Below are 7,264 nucleotides of genomic sequence, written 5' to 3' on the forward strand. Positions count from 1 at the left end.
TTTTTCCTTTTTGGGTCACACCCGGCGATGCACAGGGGTTACTCCTGGTTCTACACTCAGGAATTACTCCTGGCAGTGCTCAGGGGACCATATGGGATGCTGGGATTCGAACCCGGGTCGGCCGCATGCAAGGCAAATGCCCTACCCGCTGTGCTATCGCTCCAGCCCCCAAGACCAGGATTTTTTTACAATGAGTGGAAAAAACAGATTAAGTACAGCTTTCAGTTGTCAAAAATAATCCATTTATGAAAAAGTATTTGAGACCTATTGGCCTATTTAAAGTTTCTCCACCATTAGCCTTTAATAGTTCTGATTAGAATCTTTAAAACCTTAAAGAGTTCTGGTCAAGACGGTGGCGTGGCAGCAAGCATCAGAGCCGGGGGAGGGACGGCAGCTCTCAGCGCTCTGGACAGCCCATGGTCAGGGGTCAGAAGATTTCCACGTGAGTAACCTTGGGCGCCACTGGATATTCTGTCTCAGGGGAAACGCCATTAAACGAAACTCGCCATAGAACGTCCTGACCCCACGACAGCCTGTCTTCACCAGGGCAGCTTGGAGGGGGGCAAGTTGAGTTTCCCTCCCCACCCCAGCAGAACTGGGTAGCCAAAAACCTCCAGAATCCAGCAGCACAGTAACGCTCAAGGCCACTCTCCACAGGCTCGGACGACCCTCACCATGAGGGAACCTGCAGAAAACCCAGGTATGCGGGACCCACGCTGAGATCTCCAAACTCACATGGAACAGAACTGGGCCTCCTCCCCCCAGCTCCCCAGTTTTCCAGTAGCTTGGCAGTCATACCCACAAACTGCCCCTGGTGCCATATAATCTCATTGCCGGCCAAGATCCTGAGATTATGAAATAAAGCTCCTGGAAGAGAGTGCCATAGAATGTCCTGGAGCATGTAGCCATATTTGTGGCCACACAGCCTCTTATACGCTAGCCCACTGATATACCAAAAGTAGCACAGATTTGTTTGGGTTTAACATACATGCTTGTAATCTCTTATACAAGGGCTTTAATGGCTCCAGGATGCAATACAACAGTCTTCACACACTTTCTTCTTATGGTGATGGGAAGGTGCACGGTGGTAGGATTGGTGTTTGAATATTATCTGTAATGAACTCTTGTAAAAATAAAATAAATTAAAAAAAATGAAACTGGCCAGTCACCCACCTTGGGATGCGCGGCACCAGCAAGTAGACCAGACCAGCCTGTGCGTCAGCAGCAGCTATGGAGGAAAACCTCCCTAAGCACCAACAGTCTGGAGCACCAGGATGGGGGTGTGTGCCTCCTGGCCAGGCTTTGCTGCCCGGTGGCTGTGGCCCATCCGGAGCGCCTGAACCACAACAGCTCTCAGCCTGGGGCTGGGCCTGGTCCCCATGGGGGCCACTGTGGTCATCACCATCCACATCACCACCCATCGCCAGCCTGATGGTGCCTGGGGCTTCCTGATACCTCAAAATCACCGCTCTGCCTCTGGCCCCGCTCCAATAACTCAGGACCAAGTTTTCGGAGAAATTAAACCACCAAGAGTTAGGTATGTGGGAACCATGCCCACAATCCCCCTCTGGCTCAGCTATACAAGCTCATTTATGGGCCTTGCTTCAGAGACCCATAAATAAATCTCAAAAGAGATCAAAAGCCGCAGATTATCTCAGACCCGCACAAGGCTGAACAACCCGTGGCAGATCAGAGGACAGCGGGTTTGCCCAGTGACCACCCAGAGCCCCCGGCAGCCGCTTGCTCCCACAATCCAAGATTGTAGCCATGCCCACTGGCAGACTCCGTCTCAGGGTAGACCTCACCGGTATTAATCTGCTGAAAATTCAGGTAGGCGGGTTTTGTGACTAGAATCTCCAGGCTTTCTTGGGGTCAGGATGGGCTACCTCACCCCACCTCCCTGTACTTCCCAAGGCCTCGGCAGTCATGTCCACACCCCAAAGCTGCCATCCAGTTAATAAAAAGCTACTCCAGTTGTATCTTTCCAATAAAAATTCTGAACACCCTGAACAAACACAATGACTTCTTAGTACCTGTATTGCAAACCATAATGCACAAAAGGAGAGAGAAGGAAGAAAGGTGCCTGCCATAGAGGCAGGCGGGGGGAGGGGGCTCGGGGGGTGATGGGTGGGAAACAAAACACTGGTGGTGGGAAATGTGAAGGGAGGGTGTTGGAACATGGTGTGTTTGAAATCCAATCATGAATAGCTTCCTAATGGTCTATCTCACAGTGATTATACTTAAAAAATAATTAAAATAAAGTCTTTAAAACCTCAACTGGTGGGAGGATCCACCTAAAGTTATAATGAATGAGTAAAGAAATTTAGTCTCAAAATAGCATTTTTTTCCTTTTAATAAAAATTATACTCTATTTTTTCTCTTATTTGGGTTTTAGCCAAAAATGGGTAGTAGGTGTTACTGGAAGCTGGTTTCTGTTTTGTTGTTTTTTTTATTAGGAAGTTTCATGTTTACTCATGTCTTGGTTTTGGCCACATCCAGCAGTTCTCAGGGCTGACTCCTGGCTCTGTGCTCAGGGGTGATCCTGACAGAGCTGGGGAGACCTCCTGGGATACAAGAGATGGAACACGGGTCGGGCACATGTCGGGCATATCTCTCTAGGTCCCTGGCGCTGGTTTTTAGAGTTCACCTAAAACCTAGAGAAGCATATGCATGAAAGATGAAAAAACAGTCACTTCACCCTGGGATCTTGAATTTTCAGTTTCAGATCCTTAATGGACACTGTGAAGAGAGGCCATGGTCATTAGTTACTACTTTCTCAGTAATACAACCCAGTGTTTACACACACATACGCACGCACTCACTCACATGTGCAATCTTTGTTGTTTTTAAGTTTTGAGTCATGGTGAGATATACCAACACCCGTCCCTTCACCAGTACACATTTCCTGCCACCAATGTCTGCAGTTTCTCTCCTGCCCCCCCCTCAAAATTGCCTCTATAGCAGGCAGTTTTCTCCCTCTCTCCTCCTCCAGTCCCCCTCACACCACCACTACCGTTTCCCTTTTAGACACTGCTGTTTATAATATGTGTTACTGAAAGGGACATCCCTTTACTTCCTTTCAGCACTCAGTTCTTGTTCAGAGTGATCATTTCCAACCATCATACACATATCTTTGTTGAAACTGTGGCCCTAGTGCTACATGTGTACCCGATAACTCAAATAACCATATTTTGCAATTAGGGATAGTATTCTAAGTACATACTTGTCATTCAGAAGGCCCAAGTTCCACCATCAGCACCACGTGGTCCTCCAAGCACCACTCAGTATAGGTCCCACCCCAAACACCATGAAATACAGTGCAGAAGGGTAGTTTTCTTTTTTTTTTTTTTTTTGTTTTTGGCTTTTTGGGTCACACTCAGTGATGCTCAGGGTGTCCTGAGCTCTGCACTCAGGAATCACTCCTGGCAGTACTCAGGGGACCCTATGGGATGCCAGGGATCAAACCGACATTGGCTGTGCCCTACCCACTGTGCTCTCTCTAATCCCTATTCTAACATTTTTGAGGAATCGTCATTGAGGCTAAGCAGAAAAATTCCCATCCACAGTGAAGGAGTTCCTCTTGCGCCATCCCCGCCAACACTGGCTGCTTCCGGCCTTTCATATATGCCAAAACAATCTCACTGTTGTTTTGATATGCAGATCCCTTGGAAGTAACAGTGAGCACTTTTTCACTTGCCTGCTGGCAAGTGTCTATTCATCTCTTAAATTGTTTGTTGTTGAACTTTGTTCAGTGTTTTATAAATCCTGGAAATAAGGGGGCTGGAGGGATAGCACAGCGGGTAGGGCATTTGCCTTGCATGCGGCCGACCCGGGCTCGATTCCCAGTATCCCATATGGTCCTCTGAGCACCGCCAGGGGTAATTCCTGAGTGCAGAGCCAGAAGTAACCCCTGTGCATGTCAGGTGTGATGCCCCCCCCAAAAAAAAAGCAAAAAAAAAAAAATCCTGGAAATTAGCCCTTTATGGTGTATGTATGGTGTGCAAGTATTCTCCCATTATATCAGATGTTTTTATTGTAGTTGGTTTCTTTTGCCACACAAAAACTTTTAAATGTGTAGTCCCATTTATTTTAATTTTGTTAAGCATGTACTGGGCAAAGAAAACAAAATTAACTCACATTTACTGGTACTATTGTCCACATAAAAGGGAAAACCTGCAAATTTGCTGCATTTAAGAATGGCAATCAAAATCATAGGAAAAAAATTTTATTTACAAAGATATATGACAAAACATAAAGGAAATGGGAACTAGAAACAAATCTAGCACAAGATATTCAAAAGCTTCACAAGGAAAATTCTAAGGGGTTAAAAGAACTAAACAGACAGGTTATCTCTAAGAAGAGAAAGATTCAATAGATGAAGTTGTTGGTTACCACAAAGCTACCTATTTGAACACAAATGCAACTCAAGTCTGAACAGAATTCTTCAAAACCTGACAAGGTTTTGATTCCAAAATGGCACAGAACAAATTGCCAAATCATTCTTAGTGAAGAACTTGGGGTATGTAAAGTGCCAGGGGAGGGAGAGGCACTTGCTTAAATCAAGACTTTCTATCAAACCACAGAAATGTGGATATTTGGTATTGGCACTAAGAGAAACAATATACTAACACAATACTAAGCCCATGAAACTAAACCTGCACATACACAGAATTTTACACACAGAAGTGGAGCTGTAGGTCAGCAAGAAATATGTCACTCATCCATGGGCTCTGGTTCTACACATTATCTGAAAAAAAAAAAGTTAATTTGCATACCTGCAGCATACCATATATACAACACACGTAACGATTCAATATGGAGTGGAGATTTAAGTGGTTTTTTTAAAAAAAAAAACAACTTTATAATAACTTTGAGAATATAGAATCTTTTAAGAATTTCTTGAACAAAATATAAAAAGGTGAATACACAGTAAAAGACTGAGTTAATTCGACATTAAACTTAAAAAAAAATTCTGCCTGAAATACATAACCTATTCTATTTGGGGGTGGGGCGGACCTCCAAAGCAGGGCTTGAGAAGTCTGGGAGCCCCCACCGACAATTCTCAGCCCACCAACTAGGGAGGCACACGACCTAATTCTACCCAGACACCTACGCCTTACTTCCAGCTTACAGGAAACAGAAAGGCTAAAAGACAACGTGAAGATCCTACAATTCTAGAGAGTGGAACACTCTACAGAGCAACTGGTGTGAGCTCATCAAAAAGTCAGTGTAAATTTAAAAAAAAAAAAAAGAGAGAGAGAGAGAGGGAAGGAAAAAAAAGGAATAACTGGAAACCTTTCCTGGCTGAGAATAAAATTAAAAAGAAAACACAAATGAGTGAAACTTGACTGAATCTAGGTTTGAAAAAACAACCCAGGGGCTGGATCGGTAGTACAGCAGGTAGGGCATCCCATACGGTTCCCCAAGCCCCGCCAGGAGTATCCCCTGAACACCGCCAGGTATGGCTCAAAAACCAACCAAATAAAAAAATGACATAAATGACACATAAATGACAGCACATAAAATGACATTTTGGGGACCACTGGGAAATCATTACACAGATTACATAATTATACAGGATTATTATTTTCTTAAGTGTGATACTAGTATTGTGGTTTATACAGAGTACTTGCTTCTTTTAGGAAATGTAGTGAAATACTGAAAGGTATGAAACGTCATGGTGGTTTTTTCCCTTTGGGGTGGGGCTGGGGGTCAGCCCACACCCTGCCGTACTTGGGAGAGACCCCTGCCTATGCTAGGGGAACATACACAGTGCCACTGCATTTACCTCCTATGCTCTCTCTGGGCCCACTGTTTTTCACATAGTTTGACTCCACTGTTCAGTCTGGACGGAATGGACCAAGAGGTTCATTGTGCTTTTCTGTAAACTAAGTGTTTCATATTGAAGAGATCTGGGTGCTGGGGAGATCGCTCAAAGGGCTGAGCACATGTTTCGCATGCCAGAGACTGGGGGTTCGGTCCTATACCAAGGGCACCCACAGTTCCTCTGGGTCTTCCTTCCACTGGCTAGCAGTCAGAGCACATGTGTGAGGAGAGGGTGGGGAAGGACCACCAGGAAAATGCAGAACTCAGGGGCCCACATCCACTTCAGAATCTGTTTGCTCCCAATAGCCGGAGTGGAGAATCCTGCAACAAAGCAGGCATGGTGAAGATTGCTCTAAAGGCTACTGAGAGAGGCTAAGCGAGGCCTGGAGTTTTTCCTGTCCTACCTCATTAAACGTCAAAGAAAGCTTTTATATAAGGAACAAGCTACCTTCAGTTCAAATCACAATATCTGAAGATACACAAAAAACTCCAGCACCCAACAGCATAAAATCCAAAAACCACAAAGCACATAAATCACAACCTCATAAGGGGGGAATGAACTAACAGCAATGGATGAGGACTGATTCCAGCAATAGCACGTCCAAGTACAATAAAGTAATTATAAATATATACTAATATTCCTAACCTCAAGAAAAGATGAGACATAAACAAACAACAAAAGGCATTAAAAAAAAAAACACCTTCAATCTCTGAAAATTCAAACTATTGAATGCATATAGCAGCAGGGGGTTGGGGGTGGGGGAGGACCCAGATGAGAGCAAAAGAAGAGGAGATCTTTTAGTAGAAAAGATTTATGAACTTACTATCAATATAGAACACAGAGAGGAAAAGCATCAAGCAGAAGAGAGTCAGAGCGTGCTCTGTAATAGCTTCGAGTGGTGGAACAAACAAGTAACTAATTCGAGTTCCCGAGAAAAGGAGGGGGGGGAGTAAAGAACAAAATTCTAAATCTGATGAAGACTACAAACCCACAAGTCCAGCAGAACAGGGGAGAAAAAAATACAAGCAAGCACATCACAAAAATTGCTAAATACCAGCGGTAGGAAAAAAGTAATCTTAAAAGTAATCTTAAAATCTTAAAAAAGGTAACAGTAGTCTTCTTGCTGGAAATCAGTAAGATACCACTGACTTGCCAAAAGATCAGCAAAATCAAAGTCTAACATGAAAGCGTTGAAAGAGGGTGTGAAGTAAAGGTAACTAACTCAGTGCCACGAGGGGTATAAAATGACACAGCCACAGTACAATAGAAGCTGGCATCATCTTGTAAAGATGAAATATCCAAACCTTATGACAAGCAGTACCACTCAGCACAGCATTGTTTGCAATAGCAAAAACAAAAATAAACAAACCCCAAATGTCCATCAACAGAAGAATGGATAAATTGTGGTCTATTCATGTAATACTATACAGCAATTAA

This window comes from Sorex araneus, chromosome 4, assembly GCF_027595985.1.
Source record: "Sorex araneus isolate mSorAra2 chromosome 4, mSorAra2.pri, whole genome shotgun sequence".
NCBI lineage: Eukaryota > Metazoa > Chordata > Mammalia > Eulipotyphla > Soricidae > Sorex > Sorex araneus.